General features: G+C 33.0%; 1 protein-coding gene across 1 annotated transcript in view; it reads right to left on the bottom strand.

Moving 5' to 3' along the window:
* Nucleotides 1–17,978, bottom strand: part of LOC129219439 (putative autophagy-related protein 11) — a 131,763-nt gene extending 113,785 nt beyond the window's left edge. Inside the window, exon 1 of the mRNA XM_054853838.1 lies at nt 17,926–17,978. The gene's annotated coding sequence lies outside the window, so the exon portion shown is untranslated. The remainder of the gene's footprint in view (nt 1–17,925) is intronic.
* Between the last annotated feature and the right edge of the window lie 2,519 nt (nt 17,979–20,497).

The following is a 20,497-nucleotide window of genomic DNA, read 5'->3' as shown; positions in this document are numbered from 1 at the left end:
TTAAGTATTTTCAGCTGATTACATAGCTTGTGCAGTCGATATTTTTACTCATGTACTTGCCCTAATGATTTTCAATAGTCGTTTTCAACACATTTCAGCAACCCAGTGACAGCTTTACTCTCTTGTAATACAGTGTACGGTGCCCCCCCCCCCCCCCCCCCCATCAGAGAAGGACAGTCACTATTCTCTACGACTTCATTTCTGAACTATTCAAAAAAAAAGAAAAAAAAAATCATGATTTTTTCTTTTATGATTTTGGAAGATGTGTTGTTACCATGTATTGAGTCCTCCTAAGACTGGGGGGGCATTGCCCCCTCTCGCCCCCCATAAAACCGCCCATGATTGTATGTGTTCTTGTGATCACTCCGTATATTAAACTAGCTGAAAAAATGCTGCAAGAAAGGTTTGACTATGCAAATAAACTTCCCTACACAACATCTAATCACTGCTTTATGCCACCCTATTTAAATATTATCACATTAATATTATTGCCCCTTAGCAATAGGTATGAAGAATAGTGTGTTACTAAAAAGACTATCAAAAGAAGATTTCCATTATTGTCGAAAAGGTTATTACATAGCTTGTGTTGATCACTAAATTTAGAACCCCTGTCATTGTCTTGGTCCTGGTTCAGTTTCAAAGTATCAAATTATGAATGTGATTGGTAATGCATTCCAAAACGACATATACTTGATTCACCATTACAACTATAGGATTACTAGATGAGTTCATTTTTTCAAAACTACACTCAAACAAATAATAAAAAATGCACTTTTTAGCCTACTTTCCCCAGTAAAAGTCAGAAAAATAAGAAAAAAGCATGAAAGAAGGCTTAATGCATCTTAAAAATATCCCGAAAAACAAAAAAACTCAAAAATAAATAAAATAATTAAATAAATATCGAAAAATTAAAAATTGGAAAGTAGGGTATTGAGATGGGAAAAAATGTCTGTCGGTCTGTCTGTCGGTCTGTCTGTCTGTCCCCCCCCTAATAACTTTTGAATGAATAGTCCGATTCGAACAAAACTTTTTTTTGTTCGAAAGATCTCGGCGAGGACACCTCATTCCCATATTTCACTTTTTGATTTGAACTATTTTTTGTTCAATTTTGAACAGTTCAAAAAAACTTAACATTAGCGCCTACGGGGAAATTCAAGGCAATTCCGAACTGTGAATTTGCTTCAAACAAAATTTGTAGGAAAAAGCTTTTGATGAAAAACTTGTATATAAAATATCTTTTTGATTTGAACAATTTTCTGTTCAGTTTTGAACTGTTCAAATCCCTTAACATTAGCGCCTACGGGGAAACTGAAAGTCAATGTAGATTCCGTACTTGGAGGCGGATTTACTTCAAACAAATTTTGTTAGAAATAGCTCTTGACGCCACAAATTCCAGACTCCGACTCCGAGAATTTAGAGGCACCTGACTCCGACTCCGATTCCTGTGCCCGAGAATTAATTTGACTCCGACTCCCCGACTTCAACTCTGACTTCGTAGATTTGGCAAAAATTTATGGACAAATGACTAACTCCGATTCTTGGATATTCGACTCCGACTCCTTTATCTCAAAATGAGATTGACTCCGACTCCGACTCCTCAGCTATAGTTTTAACTGTGAAATACTTATTGTTGATATGACTTGTTTTTATTTTCACGCTAATGTTTAAATTTAGGTATTCAGTTACCGGCGAATCAACTCGAAGTCATTTATGTTTCTACATAAGATATGCGCAGACGATTTTTTTTTTTTTGACAAAGAAAATTATTTTTTTAAGTTGACATTTTATTGTTTTTTTTTTAGTAATTGCATTAATTCATTTTACAAAAATGTTTTTGGCAACGAAGCAAAAAGAAACGATTTTTTTTTTTTTTTTTTGATATGATGTATTTATTTTAATGAGCTTATTAATTTTACTTATTAATTTTTCATTTTGAAAGCTATTGAAGATTTTTTTTTAATCTAAAAAAGTGTATTAGCTGCTTTGTTTAAAAGTTGCTGCTATTTTATTTGTTCGTGTTTTTTTTTTTTTTTTTTTTGATGAGTGAGGAATATTTTATTCCTAGAAATCAGCTTAAAGTATTTTAAAAGTATGTTTGAAAAAATTTGCAATTTTAGCTATTTTTGAGAATATTGATCAGGTACTAGAAAGTAGTATGGGTATACGGGAAAGTAGGCTCGTCTAGTTCTAGACAGAACTTCTTGTTAAAATTTAAATTTTATATATATAATGTTTTTGCATATGTTTAAGGCAATTTGGATCTGTTAATATACAGAGCGTATGTTTATATGTAATGAAACTTTGTGTGTGTAGATTATCAGTCTAGTCTATAAGTTAACTACTTAAGCTGTCAATCAAATCTGAACTACTCATTCATGTCCAAATATTTCTAAGTTATCATATTAAAATAATTATTTTTATACTAACAATATGTTTTTTTAGCCTACTTTCCCAGTAAAAGTCAGAAAAAGAAGAAAAAAGCATGAAAGAAGGCTTAATGCATCTTAAAAATATCCCGAAAACCAAAAAAAAGTCAAAAATAAATAAAATAATTAAATAAATATCGAAAAATTAAAAATTGGAAAGTAGGGTATTGAGATGGGGAAAAATGTCTGTCGGTCTGTCTGTCTGTCCCCCCCTAATAACTTTTGAATGAATAGTCCGATTCGAACAAACTTTTTTTTGTTCGAAAGATCTCGGCAAGGACACCTCATTCCCATATTTCGCTTTTTGGTTTGAACTATTTTTTGTTCAATTTTGAACAGTTCAAAAAAAATTAACATTAGCTCCTACGGGGAAATTCAAGGCAATTCCGAACTGTGAGGCGAACTTCAACCAAACAAAAACTTTCAAACAAACTTTGTAGGAAAAAGCTTTTGATGAAAAACTTGTATATAAAATATCTTTTTGATTTGAACAATTTTCTGTTCAATTTTGAACAGTTCAAATCCCTTAACATTAGCGCCTACGGGGAAACTGAAAGTCAATGTAGATTCCGTACTTGAAGGCGGATTTACTTCAAACAAATTTTGTTGGAAATAGCTCTTGACGCCGAACTCCAGACTCCGACTCCGAGAATTTAGGGGCACCTGAATCCGAATCCGACTCCTGTGCCCGATAATTAATCGGACTCCGACTCCCCGACTTCGACTATGATTTCCTAGCTTTGGCAAAAATTTATACACGGACAAATGACTGACTCCGATTCTTGGATATTCGACTCCGACTCCTTCATCCCAAAATTAGATTGACTCCGACTCCGACGCTATGGTTTTAACTGTGAAATAATTATTGTTGATGTGATTTGTTTTTATTTTAACGCTAAAGTTTTTATTTAGGTATTCAGTTTTCGGTGAATAAACTCGAAGTCATTTATGTTTCTACATAAAGATACGAGCAGACGATTTTTTTTTTTTTTTTTGACAATGAAAAGTATTGCTTTACGTTGACATTTTATTGTTTTTATTTATCTTGATAAGTGCATTAATTCATTTAAAAAATTATTTTTGGCAACAGGGGAAAATGAAACGATTTTTTTTTTTTTTTTTGATAGGATGTATTTATTTTAATGAGCTTATTAATTTTTATTTTTTTTTTTTTTTCGTTTTGAAAGCTGTTGAAGAATTTTTTTTAATGGAAAAAAGTGTATTAGCTGCTTTGTTTAAAAGTTGCTGCTATTTTATTTGTTCGTTTTTTTTTTTCTTTTTTTTACGCATCTAATTTTTTAGATGAGTGAGGAATATTTTATTCCTAGAAAGTAGCTTAAAATATTGGAAAAATATGTTTGAAACAATTTGCGATTTTAGCTATTTTGAGAACATTGATCAGGTACTAGAAAGTAGTATGGGTATACGGGAAAGTAGGCTCGTCTAGTTCTAGACAGAACTTCTTGTCAGTATAATATATATCATATAGCGGACAACATATGTAATTTAAGAAGGTGCAATTAAGTTTTCACAATTTTTTTCTGTTTTAGTCTGTGAAGTAACTAGTAAAAGTGCTCAATTTCAAAGACCTATATCTTTTTTACAAACAAAATACACAAAACAATACGTAGAACATGTATAGTTCTTGAATTGAATATTTAGTTGGCAAAAAAAGTTTTATTTTTAATTCCATCCCCTTTTGGTTTACAGGGGTTTAAAAATGTCATTTTTCTCAAATTTCTGATCTTTGAGGGGCTGTAATTTGTAAAGGGTAAACAAGCACACAATTACAGCTATATTTTCTCATTATTGTGACTCCAGCGATTAGTTTTTGCCATATTTCACTTTGTGTTTTTATCCCCTAAGCGAGATATGACCCTTTGAAATGAGTAAAAATTTTACATTTGACCTTGAATTTTGGCCTGCTGACATTATTTTAATTATTAAGTTACAGCTACGTAACTCAGTGTGTAAGACTACTATTTTATGTACTTTAACATCAAAGCGTAAAATTAACTGCCATAAATGTAATTCAAATAGATTTTGGCCAAAATGCAAAGGTCTAAAAATCCCATTTTTGACTACGAAAATGACTTTTGATGACCTCTAAAAAATCAAGGCTTATGGTTAGAGAAAAAATAAAAGTGGTTTTAAACATCATTCATATGCATCTTTTTGCGATATGAGTTTCAAAAAAATTAAAGATGGTCGAGCGCACTCATCCGTTGAATCTGTATGGAATGACCCTATATGAAAAAGAACAACACAAAAGCATTATATCATACAAAATCTTCGGATCTAATTGCGCTTATTTTTTTTTTTCTTCTCAAATTGGAATTTCCTTTAGTTTCAACTTAGTATTGCATACGACATAATTAATCTGTGTAGGTGTTAATTACTAAAATAACTTACCATTTCTTAAATTAGGGGCTGAAAAAATAGTTTTCGTTTTATCCAGTAATGAGATATTGGCTTGTCGGGGTGTGAATCTATTTCACAAAATGCCATATTTTTATATTGAATTACATATGAAACTAGACAGAAATTTTCTCTAAATTTTAAAATCGTGGTTATTTTTTTTCTAACATAGCAAAAAAATATGCGTACCTTTCAAAGAGACCAGAAACCATCCGGGTATTCTTGCTCGCTTTGTGGGAGACATCGCGGTCATAAGTACTAAATGAACTCAAATATTTGGTGTACACTTGATATTTTTGAAATTTTCGTGGGGTGGCCATGCCTTCCCTCTGGCATTGTTTCCATTCATATTAGATTTCACATGAATTACAATGAATTTTTTTTTTTTGAACGACAAAAAAAATAAATATTTTTTTGTTGTTGTTGTTCAGTCCACATTGTGTGGGCTTTTCGTTCTTTTATGCACTGATGAAGGGGCTTGCATTTGACAGCCTCGAAACAACTGTTTGCTGAGTTTTTAACTATTTTAATACTTTATTTGTACTTTTTACAGGTTGTTGTCGTTTTACTCATTATCACTGATGTCATTCATAAAGATAATAAACAAAAGAGGCCCTAAAACTGATCCCTGAGGAACCCCGCTTAAAGCATCACTAAATGAAAACCAATATAAACATCTACACATTTTTGTTAGGCTCGAGTCTCGTTCGTTATCGGAATTAACCAGACAAATCACTCCACCAACTAAGAATGGCCCTGCACCACAACCAACATAATCAAGAAAGAGCTCTTAATCTGTCAATCCTTCTTGTGTCCAGATCGGGTAAGGTTTCCCGTGTTGAGTCAAATTAAACTGCAGGCTCCATTCCTGGTGGTGGCCTTCTGTCAATTTCTTTAAGTTTTAAGTCTTTGCAACCATACTTCCCCGGGAACCCAAAGGCTTTGGTTTCCTGGAAGCTGCCCGGCGGGTCATTTAAGGAACACAGCCGGATCACTGGCTGGCATCATTTATGGTTAGAACTAGGGCAGTATCTGATCGCTTTCGAACTTCTAACTTTCATTCTTAATTAATGGAAACATTCTTGGCAAACACTTTCGCAGTTGTTTGTCTTGCGACAGTTCAAGAATTTTACCTCTAATGTCGCAATACGAATGCCCCTGTCTGTCCCTCTTCCTGGGATTAGATGTTTTACTGTTGCTCTGAGGCAAAGATATGTGTCTTCATTTTGAGATGCTATGCATAGAAGCAATGCATGATAAAAACAGAATAAATAGTTCTTTAAAAAAAAAACAAAATCTGAACTATTTTTACTTTTGGGGAAAGCAGTGAATTTTTTTTTTTTAAATAATGCTTTACTTATGAAGTTTAATCAAGTATTGAAGGAGTTACTGCATTGTGTCACAAAAAAAACATCTCTGAGAAATAATATATGCACACAAAATAAATAAAAAACATTTCTGGTAAAATCTTTTGAGAAAGAGCCCTTTTACTTTTACTACAAAGCACTTAGCCTCTTTTCTGATGTTAGAGAAACACTATAGATGGCAAGGGAATATCCAGCTCAAAACGGAAGCAGACCTGTCGTTTGTTCCACCTGTGTGTGAGGGGGGGCTGATTACCTCCCCACCCCGATTTAGGAAACAATAGAATATTGCATTTATGTTATTTTACTGTTTTTGTCCTACAAAATGAACTGAACACGGGCGGCTCAAATGGAGGGGGGGTATAGGCGGTTCGTACAAGGGGCAAGTCTTGCCGGGCCTTGCCCCCTCACTTTTCAGGGTTTAAAATTAATGATCGATTAAAAATGTTTTTTTATAAGGGGGATTGATTTATTTTATGAAAGTAAAAACTACAAATTCCAAATAAATGAACTTTTCTCATTTTATTTCATAAGAATAAAATTTTAAAATAGAAGAAAAAAGTCTATGGTGGTCCAACCGTCCCAATCTTTGATGCCATATTCCCCCCCCCCCCCCATTCTTAGAAGTTATTATTGAATCAGCAATAAATTAAAACTAGTAATATAGTTTTTAAAAAAAACTAAGGGGTCACGTCCCTTAACCCCTGCACTTTTTGGGACCCGCCTCCCCCCACTTTTTTGTGTACAAGCAGCCTATGGGGGGAGAGCCAAGGGGGAAACACCTCACTCCGCCTCCTTTTTTTAGAGTTAAAAATTAATGATTGATTAAAAAATGATTTTTTACTGCGTGGAATAATCTCACAAAAATAAAGACTTTTCTCATGTTATTTCATGAGAATGAAACTTTGAGGGAAAACTATGGTGGCATCTATCCTGGGATTTGAGATCATATTCCACCTTTTTAGAGGCAATAACCAGTAATATTAAAAATTAAAGTCCAATAATACACAGTCCAGTCACATTAATGTGACCATCTGTCAAAAGCCAGAATAACCACCTTTCGCAGAGCGAACTGCTGCGAGACCTGCAGGAAGAGAGTCACTTAGGTCCCTGAAGGTGTTCTCTAGGATGTTGAGCCATGTCGACTCTAATGCCATCGCCAGCTGCGCTAGATTACGCGGTTGAGGATCCATGGCGCGAACAACTCGATCGAGATGGCCCCACAGATGCTCGATTGGGTTTAAGTCAGGGGAGTTTGTTGGCCAGGGGAGGATGGTAAACTCATCCTGGTGCTCTTCATATCACGCACGTACACTGGCAGCTGTATGGCACCTCACATGGTCCTGCTGGAAGATGACATCATACTGAGGAAAAACAATGCGCATGTAGGGGTGGACATGGTCCACAAGGACAGATGCGTACTAGTATTGATCCATCGTGCCTTCCACAATGATCAGTGAACCAAGAGAATGCCAGGAAAACATTCCCCAGACCAAAATGCTCCCGCCTCCAGCTTGGACCGTTCCGGCAATGGTTGCAGGGTGGTTCCTTTCAGAGGTTTCATGCCTTATACGCCAACGCCCATCTGTCCGATGGAGCACAAAACGCGATTCATCTGAAAACGCTACCTGTCGCCACTCAGTGGATGTCCAGCTGCTGTACTGGCATGCAAATTCTAGCCTTCGTCGTCGATGAACAGCAGTCAGCATAGGTGCACGAACCAGGCATCTGCTTCGGAGGCCCAGAAGCAGCAATGTTCGCTGAATAGTAGTTTGGGAGACACTTTTGGTAGCCCCTTGGTTCATTTTGGTGGTCAGTTGCTCAACGGTAGCCCGTCTATCTGCCCGAACGCATCTCCGCAACCGTCGTTCGCCTCTGTCATCTATGGCCCGTGGTGCACTACATTTGCCACGTCGCTGATTTTGGACAGTCCCATTTTGCCATGCATGGTACACTTTTACCACGTCGGCACGCGAACAGTTCACAAACTCAGCCGTTTCGGAAATGTTTCCACCCTTGACCCGAAAGCCAATGATCATGCAATTTTGGACGTCAGATAAATCGCTTCCTTTCTGCATTACGCCAATGATTGAAATGTTTTCCGAACAGGGTTGGCTTTTTGCCGGCAGAAACTGGTTTTTGCCCTGCCAGTGGCAGAAACTGGTTATAACCGGTAAAAACCGGCAGAAACTGGCAAAAACTAGAAAACGTTTTTAATAGCTCTAGTAATTACTTAATGACAGGCAATTAAGTAAAATAAAAAATATAACTCCATTTCGTTATTGCAAAAACTTGATATAATAGTTATTTAATAATTAGTGTAAAAATGTTAAATAACAAGACTGACATTTCCAAAGCAAAGTAAAATTTATCATAGTTGAAATTGCTATGTGTTAGAAATTTTAGCCTTGTAATATTGTAAGTAACAAATTTTTCAGTTTATTGTTTATAATTATTTTGTTTGCATTTAATATAAAGTGTAATATATATATTAAATATTTAAATAAATACAGATTTGTTTTATTTCATTAAACTCTAAAATTCAAGAACTTGTCATTTTACACTAACTGAATAAAGCTATTCTCAAAGAGCTTAATCAAGCACTGATAATCATTTACTTGCCTATATGCTTCATCCAAAGTATTTGGGAGTAAATTTATCATGTAATCAAGAAGAAAGTGTCTGAACTTTACTCTCAAATATTAACCTTGATTATGTACCTTATACCATTGCCTTACAAAACAAATCGGCCCCTTTTCCCAAAACTTATTTTTCCAATCACGTTGTAACAACTACTCCAAATACCGCATGGTGGTCCAGTTTGAAAAAATGCTATATATGAAAGTTTTGAGAATCTTGCTTGTTCTTTGAGGATAATGCCAGCTAGTTCTGTTGGAATTGAAAGAATCTTCTCAAATTTCTCCTTTGTGCACAACAAATTGGGAAATTGGTTAGGTTTAGAAACAGCGTCAAAACTTCTTTTTTGTTACAGGCTGCTGCAGTGTGAAAACAATGTAAAATTTGATTTTGAATGGTGATAGTGTTGTAAATAAATTGTATTTGGGTTAATATTTAATTATTTTTCTTACACATTTTCTATTGTATGTCAGGAATTGCATTTATGGCATTTTTTGAGTTTTTGCCATAAATGTGGCAGAAAGGGGTTTTTGCCATGCCGGTTTTAACCGGTTTCTACCAGTGGTTTTTACCGCCTCGGCAGAAACCTGCCAACCCTGTTTCCGAAGCCCTCACACACCCTTTATATACGCTCAACTGAACTGTGCTGCCACCTGCCTTCTGTGATTGGTTATTTAACTCTAACGTGGAAAGTACGTGGTGGTCACATTAATGTGACTGAACTGTGTATAACTCAATTTTCCAAATGAAAAAAAAAATCAACCTTAAGGCCGCTGCCCCTCATCACTTCTTCTGAGTTCCTTACATTTTTGATGCACCAGCCACATATGGTATTCAGGAAACCCAGGTACCTGTACCTGTGTGAATGCCTTTACCAAAGCCAAACTCTGTCAACAAATTTGGAAATTGAATCCTTAATCTTATTTTATGTTCTAGCGTTTTGGTTCTATATGAAATATTTTCTATTTTGGAATGGGTGCAGTTGCCCTCCCGTGCCCCTCTTTGGATACGCCCATGGCAGATGGCATCAATTGAAGATGGGAATGACCTTCATTTCATATCAAACTGTAAGCTCTCTTTCAAACCTATGACTACTCCTTGCCGGATCAATTGAAGATATTTTCCTGTCCAAAACTTTTTAAGCAGATATCTTCCAAGGATCTAGATAGAGGAAATGTAGGTCCTTTTACGAATCCTTCACAAAAATCTAATTAGTAAAAAAGGCTCCTGCACAAAATTATGATTAACCAAAAGAGCCCTTCACAAAATTTCGATTGACCAAATCAGACCTTTCATGGACTCATTTTTTAATAAATGAGTACCCAAACCAGAAATCTAATTTATAAATTGATGGATAAAATTTGGTTTTGAAATTTCACAAAAAGATTCGATTTTACAATTTTTGGTACAGATGTGATATACCCCCCCCCCCCCCCCCATTTGGCGACATCCGATTTTTTGCACAAAATTGAAATATTTTTCTCGCCAGTGAGGCGATAAATTTTTAAGCATGGCATCCCTGGTGAAACTAACCTGTGGTTGGCAACGCGAAGGCAAACTTGTTCGAACTTGTTTACTTGGGTTCTTTACTTGGTTTTACGCAGGAGAGATATGTGTTGTTTTGTGCAATATACCTTACAGGAATGCTTATTTTGTGTTCGTTTAGATTCAGTAGTTGTGTTTTGAAGTAAAAACATTAGATAATGCCAGTTTCTTCAAACTTGAATGTTAACTAAAAGTTAACTCCAACGTGGTGTGTATCTGTAACGCGCCATTGTCAGATGATGTTTTGTTTTGGACTGAGTGTGAGGATTTATACCATAAAAAGGTAAGTTCTTTATTTTAGAATTCACATAAAAATTCTCACTTCGGAAATTCTTTGTTTTTTACAAATCCTTGAGGTGTTCTTGTAGCTTTTAACTTTATTTTTACTGTATGTTAATTAATTTTACAAAAATAGTTTGGTTATTTTGTTCTAAAAGTTAATTCTTATCGATGCCACGAATTATTTAGACATTAACGTGCCTCCTTTAGGTACTGAATTTTATGTTAACAATTGAAAGTTCTTTCGGTTGTACTCTTAAAAATGCTGAATTTTATTAATAAATCTGCACAATAATGGTGCATATTTCACACTTAAAACTGTGTCATTATTGTACACTGAACGGAAGGAGCCACCCTTGGGTGTACATACACATGAATATGCATAATATACATAAATATACATAATTGTGACCATACTCCGACTGTAATGTATATTAACAGTCGGAGGGATAACGGACCGAGCGGAGCGAGGTCCTGGCGAGCCAGAGGTCTCATAGTACTTTCGTAATGAGACCGAGGCAGGGCCGGCGAGCCGAGGTCTCATTACGAAAGTACTATGAGACCGAGGGCTCGTATCCCGGAGAAATTATGAAAAAACAGTTAATGCATTAATTTCGACTTGTAATTAATACAATAATTTATTTCATTGTATTTTAATATGTTTACAAAAAAACCCGGCCCTGTACATTTTTGAAGCATATATTCGTGATGTTTTTTGTTGTGCTTTTATGTTGTTTTTATATATATTGTGTTCTGAAGTGCTTTGATCATGTTTTTTTATCTGATTTTTTCCTGTTGGCGCTAAAAAAGCATCGCTAAGAACGATGTATGACATATGTCGTCATACATCGTTTTCTTGGCGACGCTTTCTTGGCGCCAACAGGAAAAAGTCGCCAAGGGTGGGGTATATCACATCAGTTCCCAATTTTTTTTTTGAGCAATCACGATTGCTTATTGTTTACACTTGACAATTTTGAATTCCTATGATTGTATTTCCCCCCCCCCCCCCTCCCTCTGCAGCACCACCGTCGGCCGGCTGCCTCACGATGCTGCTCCTCTAGCGAAAACCGTCTCCAGTTTGCGTCACTTACTTGCCTATACTTACACATACACACACATACACCTACACACACAAACACATACACACACGCATACATACAGACACCTACACATACACACACCTATACATACCCCCCACACAAACACACAACTACCCACACACACATGCCTACACACATTCACATACCCCCCCCCCCCCCCCCCACACACGCCTAAATACACACACACTTGTGATTGCGAAAAACATAATTTGGATTCCAAATGCCAAAATTCAAATTAATTTTTTTTTATTTTTATTATTCCCAAAAATGGTACCCTGTGAAAAATCCTGGACACACCCGTCTTCACCCAGAAATTTTCTTTCTCATTCTTTGGCTTTCATTTTTCAAATAATATACAGTAGGCAGCGCCTAATGTGATCACTTTGGAAAAAATACAATTTGATAATAATAACCGAATAGAATTCAGGACACACAAAATGATAATTTTTTTTCCAATTAAGATTCAACTAAGCATTATTTTTACAACTACAAGTTAAAACTACTATGACTCAACTGAATGCAGTTCTAAATTGTAAATTACTGAATTAGCAGAATAGAATAACTCTTTTTTTCATCTATTAAACCATCTGTCCAATGCTACAGTCTTTTTTACCTATTTTAAAAGCAAGATCTTCTGCTTTAGCCAACTGTTTACAGGCGTATTCTTTTCCCTAACATTTGCAAACCAGTTTCAAAGCAGATTCAACTTCACCATCGTTTCCAGCACGGTTTTACTTGTTGTTTAGATTTTCATTTAGCTTCACTTAGTTTTCAATCTCGTCACAATCTTGAGTAACATACAAAATAATGGCTGAGAAATGTTTAGTTGTTTTGCAGCATTTCTGGCACTCATTACGGTTAAATTGTCAAAGCATTTTGAAAGGTCAATTTTTTCCTTGACAGTTAAATCATTGCACTTTTTCTCCATCTCAAAAACGTTTTGACCACTTAGAGTGACGTTTTTAGTGTAACAGAGCAGTGAGAAAATTTCTTCTGCCTGACTGATAAGAAGAGAACTTGTTTTCCTGTAAGCTACTTGTCAGGATTTGCCTTTATTTCAGTTGATTAAAGAGCGAAAAAGGGGAAAAATTGAAAGTTTATGAAAAAGTGATAACAATAAATGAAGGCACTGATTACAATATCCGACTTTTTCAAAAACATATTAATATACTAGCGTTCCGAGACTTTGCGCTTCTGATAACATTAACCGTGATTACATTAAGAGGGGCGTACTGAATTGTTCAAGAAAAGACCTTTCCATCGAGAAAATACACCACGGCAAAACCACGTGACCTGTGACTCTCAAATTGAATTCAATCAGTTGAATGACTGTTACGACTTTTTGGTATTGGAACTCTAACAAGGAAGGAAGGGGAATGTGTTAAATTTAATACAAAATAATTATGTTACACAAAGTTACGAAATTAAAAACCTTAAAATCTTAACTAGTTTACAAAAGGACAGTTTGTAAGATACAAACAGCATAGAAAAGCATTAAATAATCAAAACAAAATTGGTATTCAGCAAGTCACAAGAAATATTTCTCTTGCAACATAATGTATCATGAGATCAGAATTTTACTTAAACTACATTAGGTCTCATTACAAATGCAGCAAGAAATTTAGCTTGGTGGCGGGGAGAGACCATAATGCAGGGGGTGGAGAATTAAATTCATTTTCATATCAGCAGGCTATCAGCAAAAATGACAATTTTGTATCTGTAAAACTGTCAATTTTATATCAAAATTACCAGTTTAGTACCAGGTGAACTCACGGTTTTGTAGGAGAAACTTTGATTTTGTATTGGTCCACTGCACAATTTTAAAAAAAAGACAAAAACATTTGCAGTAAAAAATACATGAATTTTTTTTACTCATCTCTTACTTATTTATAATAATAATAATAATTATTATTATTATTTTAGGCTTTCAACCAAAAAGAATTTCAAAACTACTTTTAATTTTCTTCTAGTGAGCAATTTTGGATAATAAAATCATAGTTTGGCACACAAATTGTGAATTTAGCCTTTTTGTATAGGGACAAGACTGAAAATTGGAGCAACTAGGAGCAGATCTTTCATTCTGTATAATAATTAGTGAAAGTATATAGTATACAGGGAAATCTCGTAACAACAAACTGCAAGGATCTGCAAATTCGTTGATTGTAATCCAATTCAAACAATGTACTGTAAATTAAATTGGGACTGAAAATTTATTTTGTTGAAATAGATATTCTGTTGAATTGTTACTCATTCTAATGGAGTTTTACTGTATAATAAAGCATGCAAGAATAGGAAATTATGAAATTTCAAAATAATCCGGGACCGCGACGGGGGGGGGGGGGGGGCAGAAGGAAAATATGAAATGCAAAAAAAATCATGCAAAATGCATAAACCATATGTTTTTAAAATCTGGTTAATTATGTCCCCCCCCCCCCCTTCAACCCAATTAACAGGCCTGAGAAAAGGTTTATGGGAAGGAGAAGATATCTTCTCAATCCTTCTGTTATAAAGAATGAAAATATGCATTACGGTGATTCCACAGTGACTAACATAACATTCCCAGTTGATTTTCTAACTCTTTTTACTTACACCGGGAGTAAAACTATTTTTATTTTTTTTTTGGCTTAATATGCAAATTTAAAATCTACAAGGCGAATATTTTGCATCTCTACCACGAATGAAAGCAAAATAATTTGAAGCAAAATAATTTCTGGCAGGCATTTTTTCAGCAAAAAAGGCATTGTGACTAAGGTAACCTTTTTGTCACCTTGAGAAACAATGCATATGTTACGAGGCACATTTTTCTGAAAGTTGTGCAGGTATCTAAAATTGGGTGATATATTTGTAAAAGGTAAACAGTCTATTTTTAAAAATATGCTACAGATTTTTTACAACTGAATCTTTTTTTGGCCCTTAAGGGTATTTTTACGAAAAACTTTGTATGACTAAAGTAACCATCGAAACCCCAGCAATGCATACATTTAAAAAACTTTTTGTAACCAATATCTTGTTCTTACATTACTTTCACACTTTTAGGAACCTTTTTTTATGTTGCAATTTGTGGTTCTTTTTCTCAACATAAGTGTAAGAAATTGAATGCAATAATTCAGTTTAATTAACTCAATTTGAATGTGCCAAAAAAGAAAAAACACTTATTACTAACTGAAATAGATCATTTTTATGCTAACTAAATCCCAAATATCTTTCTTTTGGAAAATTACCTTTATACAAGTTGATAGTTTCACCAAATTCTAGTATTCTGACAACATACTAGTTATCGTCATAAGAAACTCCGTAGTATTTTCAAAGACATATTAATTCTTCAAGGTTAACTTGATTCATCGAACAAATAAGGTTGTGCATCCAGAATTAAAATGTAATATTGAAAAAAAAAAAATGTTCAAATATTTTTGCAGAATGCATTTTAATTCTAGATATCAAAACAAATGTTTAAATTTCTAAATGATCATTCATGCATTTTCTGTAATATGTTGCAGCAGCGTTCATTGTTACTGTATCATGTAACATTTTCAAGTGTTTTAGAACGACCTGCCATTACTTCAATTAATAATAGGTGGCGATATTTTTTAAAAAAATAGAGACATTCTTCTTTGTTATGACAGTCTTTCTATTTTCTTAATTCTTCAGCTTGGATTCTACTTAAATGCATATTCAACAGAGTACTCATTTTGCTTTACTCACCCTTCTTTTAAAAAATAATAGAAAATAAAAAGTGCTGTTTGGTTCAATCATCTGGTTTAGTTTTTAAAAAGAAAATAGTACATTTTCGTGACTAACGTAACGCAAATATTTTTAGTGAAATAACCAAACTAATTAAAATATTTATCTTACATTATATGTAAAGAGAACAGTCAGTTTTATTGGGCCAACATCTAATCTTTTAGAATAAACATAGTTCTTTTAAAGATGTGCAAAATTTTTAACATTACGGAAGAAAACTTAGAAGCATGTTTTTAGCATATGCTAAGCCTTTTCTACAACCTCGCACGTTTAGAGTGTAGAGTCAGAAGAAAACACTGAATTAAATTTTTGCAAACTGTTACTGGATTTTTATACTAGAAAGTATACTGAATGAAATGATAGGTCACATTTAGAGCTTTGTGAAAAAAAAAAAATTTCTGAGGCTGAGGTTGACATTTCTATGGAATGACACATTATTGTCTGTCTTTCATGAGAAAAACTCTCGCTGTCAAGTCTGACCCCGTCTACTGCTTAGAAACGGACTTCGTTCATTTTCTGCAAGGGTTAGCAGGAAGGCTTTTTGGTGCCATTTCACCACTCGCCTTTGTGCAATTGTATGGGTTTTTCCAACATTAAGCTCCCCTTGGAAAAATGAGACGCGTCTTATTACTATAACAGTAGACAGGCGCAGACATTCCGGCGGTGGCTTTTCTCGTGATCGTTGGACAGTACATTAATCTGGTGGAAGTATTCCCTTGCTTTATTATTCACTCACTGTAACTTTTCTTTCATTCACAACTCTTTATTTGAGTAAAACATTTAAGTACCAGACTCAATACAAAGTTTACACAATTATTTGAGGCCCCATTCATGTTCTTACAACAAAATGAAAAATCAAACGTTTTAATAAATGAGTCCTGATATCTTAATTTCTTTACTTAAAGTTTTCAGAAAAAAAACGTGATCATGTATAAACATATGGGAGTTTACTTTTAAAATGGTTCCTCTCTTTACAAATAACTCATAAAAGTATTCCTAAAGGAACTTCATAAACATAACTTAATCATTAATTTTAAAACAAGATGACAGAATTTAAGGGTATCTGAATGATAAGAATAATACAAATTCGACACATCAATTAAAATAGAGCAGCGATTTGAAACAAATTATTCTTCAGCCAATTATAGAAGCAACATAATTTAAAACAAACAATTGATTTCAGAATAACATTTGCATAATTTGGCATTAAATAATGTTATTAAACTTTCAAAAAAGTCCTCCTTATTTGAACTATAGAATAACAATTTGCTATTTTTTTTTTCTCATAATTAACTGAAAAGAACATTATATCATGTAAAACACACGATTACCAAAAAAAAAAAAAGAGACATGACACGGTAATCAATATATTACTTAGTTTCCTGATGTTATACACAATGGACAAAAAAAGTCAACAAATAATTTGTATGATTTTTTAAATTTTATATGCGTAAAAAACAGCATGTCAATTGTTTTACCAAAACTAACAAACCGAAGCTTGAAATGTTAAAAACTATCGTTATTTCATAAATGTACTAAAATTTTTCACGAAAAGGTTTATTATAATCATACTTCAAATATTAAAAACATGATGCGTTGGTAAAAAATTGAAATTGCGATAAAAATACGCTATTTTAAAAATAAAAAACTTCTAGCTACTGCTATGGCATTTAAAACCAATTTAACTGACATTGACAAGAATGTAAACAAAACGTAAATCATTAGCTCAACTTATTTTTTTCAACAATGCATGGATAAATTAAACATTAATTATTTTAACAAAAAATATTTCCATAAGCAGAACATTCAGTATAAATAAGTTATGAGCGTTAACACAAATCACTCTGAACAAGGTTTTTCTTTTGGTAACACAGTGGAGTAAAAATGTTATTCCGCCATAATATAATACTGAATGGCAACGGCAAGAAATCTACTGAAACAATTGTAAACAAAAGGTGTTAAAATTCCTGAAATTGTTACAAACTTTCCAAATTGCTCCTCCAGAATTTTCAACCAATAAGACATTATAAAATAGGTATATACATTCTTTTATATATGCTTTCTTTCCCACAAGGGAAACGAAATTATTCGTGCAGCCCCCCCAAATACGTATTTTATGATCCATGTAAACGCCTTGTTCAAAGCAGTAAAAAAAATCGAAATCAGGATAAAAATCGCTAATAAAGGGTGGTAAATGTTTTTATTTCAACTTTTTCAAACTTATTTAATAAAATTTTTAAAAAATATTAATAATTTTAATTTTCTAAACATTTTACATTACGATATAATGTTGCAAGAACTTTATGACAACGTCAACCTTTCAACTTGATAAAAAATTAAAATTGGTGTAATTTAATGACTGTCTTAAGAGAAAAATATGTCTTTAAAACCTAAATAAACATTGTAAACACCTACCTGGATTGACACAGATGCGCGTACTACCTCGTCAACTAAATTCAAGATGGCAGCTAAAGATGGCGGAATTTTGGAGGCGTTGCGGTTATGGAGTAAAAACAAAATGGCGTCCGTGTAAGGAGGAAGAAAAATTATGGGAATGAAAGAATGTAGAAGCTGAAAAATTCATTAATTCGCACTTTTTATGTATCAAAACCTTTTTAAAATATCTGCTATCAATAACTTTAATGAAAATTGACCAAAATAGTAATCAAAATCACCCTTTCGTCCGTAGAAGTTGTAAAACAGGACTAATTTTTGTGTGAAATATGCGTGATATGAATGAATCGATATTTAAAATTCATTCAATTCGGAAAGTTTAACAAACATGCACTGTGTTTAAATGGAACATTAAGTAGTGACAAAGACTTCATACTTTATTCGATAGGATTTGTAATATTTCGTAATAAAGAAAAAAGATATTCCAAATGTTATTGATCTTCATTATTCTGTGTAGTTACGAAAGAAAATCGATAGACAGATTTCCTTTAAATGCAATACCAATATTATAATGCATGTTGAAAACCAGATATTATTGTCGTTTTTTGTCCAGCAATAACTTTTTAATATGATTACGATCAAGACATAGAAAAAATCCATCTGAATTATGACGTCTTGAACCCAAATTATGTTTTTGTTCAATCACGAATTGCAGTAAGATTCTACTCGTTATGTTCAGCGGCGCAACCGGAGACCCCCCCCCCCCGAATGTTAAGTTGAATATTTTGCACTAGTACTCTTTTTTTTTTTTCTCCGGAAAGAAAAGAAGGCGTTTGGAGGGGTAGGGAGTTATTTTCATTTTTAAAAAAATAATGGTTTGAAAAAACTGAAAAAACATGCTTTGTTGCAATATCAACTAAAAAGTAAAAACTGATCTTTGATTGTTAAATTTTAAGTATGATGAAATAATTGACCAAACAATTAACTTTAATGCAATAAAAAATAAATAGAAGAAATTTAAGACGACTGATATGAAACTCCCCCACGTTTTTTTACATTAAAGTTAATTGTTTGGTCTTTTATTTTATTATACTTAAAACTTACCCTCAAATAGGATTATTTTTTACTTTTTAGTTCATATTGCTGCAAAAGCATGTTTTTTTTAGTTTTTTAAACTATTATTTTATTTTAGTTTTGTTTTACAAAAAAAATTATATTAACATACTTCAAAATTTTCTAAATCAAAGCCCCCCCCCCCCCCAAAAAAAAATTAAGTGGTGGTGAATCTAGGGTGGCTATGAGGCTGCAGCCGCCCCCTGACTAGAACAAACTTTTTTTTTTCAGCAGTAGCACTTGCAGAAAAAAAATGCATGCAGGGAAAAAAATTCAAAACTGAAATTTGATTTGCTTTTAAATTACTACCCTTAAACTATTTCAAAAAGTAAATGGTGATTCCCAAAATCCTAACAATATTATGTCCCACAAGCCTAAAGGACTGTGTAACCTAGAACTTTTTTTCTTACTTTTAAGTTAGAAATAACTTTTCCGATGCTATTCCATTCTTATTAAAAACAATAATAACAACATTCCACAAATTTAATTTGTAGTATTAAATTAGTTCGCATACTTAAAGGTGTAAAATAACATTTAAAATAAAAATTATTATTTATATAATCATGGTTCATATCATTTTAAAGTTTGTCCCCAGTTTTCATCTCATTCTCCTGTCTTAGGGATAAATTCGATTATTATAAGTTTTTTTTTTTTTTTTAAGGATTATTTTATTTGCTGCACAACAATACTGTTTATTATCACCATTTTGTAGGATTCCTTGTGTATTTTATTAATATGATTTGTCTGCCATTCTTACTAAAATGTTGAGTTCAAAAATGGGTATATGTAACATTTTTGCTGTCATTCTCATGGACAACATTTTTGTTTTAAATGAAAGAAAAAAAAATCTACTTATAGTGTGTATTTGAATGAAGAGGTTAGAGTAGAAAAAACCTTCTTTACTTCAATATTATAATCCTGAGCATACGTAACAGGCAAGTTACAACGAAAATGTCATTCTCCTAGCGCAAAAAATATCACTTTCCTACCATTATTTATAACGCACTGGTAATATTTTTAGTAGAATAGATTATTATTAGTTAGAAAGTAAAATTATGTTTTAAAAAAGCTGAAATTGGCAAATGATAAATAAAAAAATTTGGCAATAGAAAATTATTTTTTTTTTCCTTTCTTTTTTTCCTGTTTAGAAGAATCTGTCAAAAAGATATTTGTTGGTTATACATTTTTGAACTTTAATGTTGCTCGAATAGGTGAATAAATTTGCTTTAAATTTCTGACTTAGATAAATTAGAGCACAACTTTCTAGAATTTGTTAAATACTTTTTTGAATTATAGAAATCGAAATAACAAACAATAGAACTTAATGTAAAAATTATTATTATTATTTTTATATATATATATATATATATATATATATATATATATATATATATATATATATATATATATATATATATATATATATATATAACTGTTCGATATTCGGAGTGTCAGGTATCCAGACAGAGTGAGTAATATG

The sequence above is a fragment of the Uloborus diversus genome, chromosome 1 (genome assembly GCF_026930045.1).
Source record: "Uloborus diversus isolate 005 chromosome 1, Udiv.v.3.1, whole genome shotgun sequence".
Taxonomy (NCBI): domain Eukaryota; kingdom Metazoa; phylum Arthropoda; class Arachnida; order Araneae; family Uloboridae; genus Uloborus; species Uloborus diversus.
This window is presented reverse-complemented; position numbering and strand designations above follow the sequence as displayed.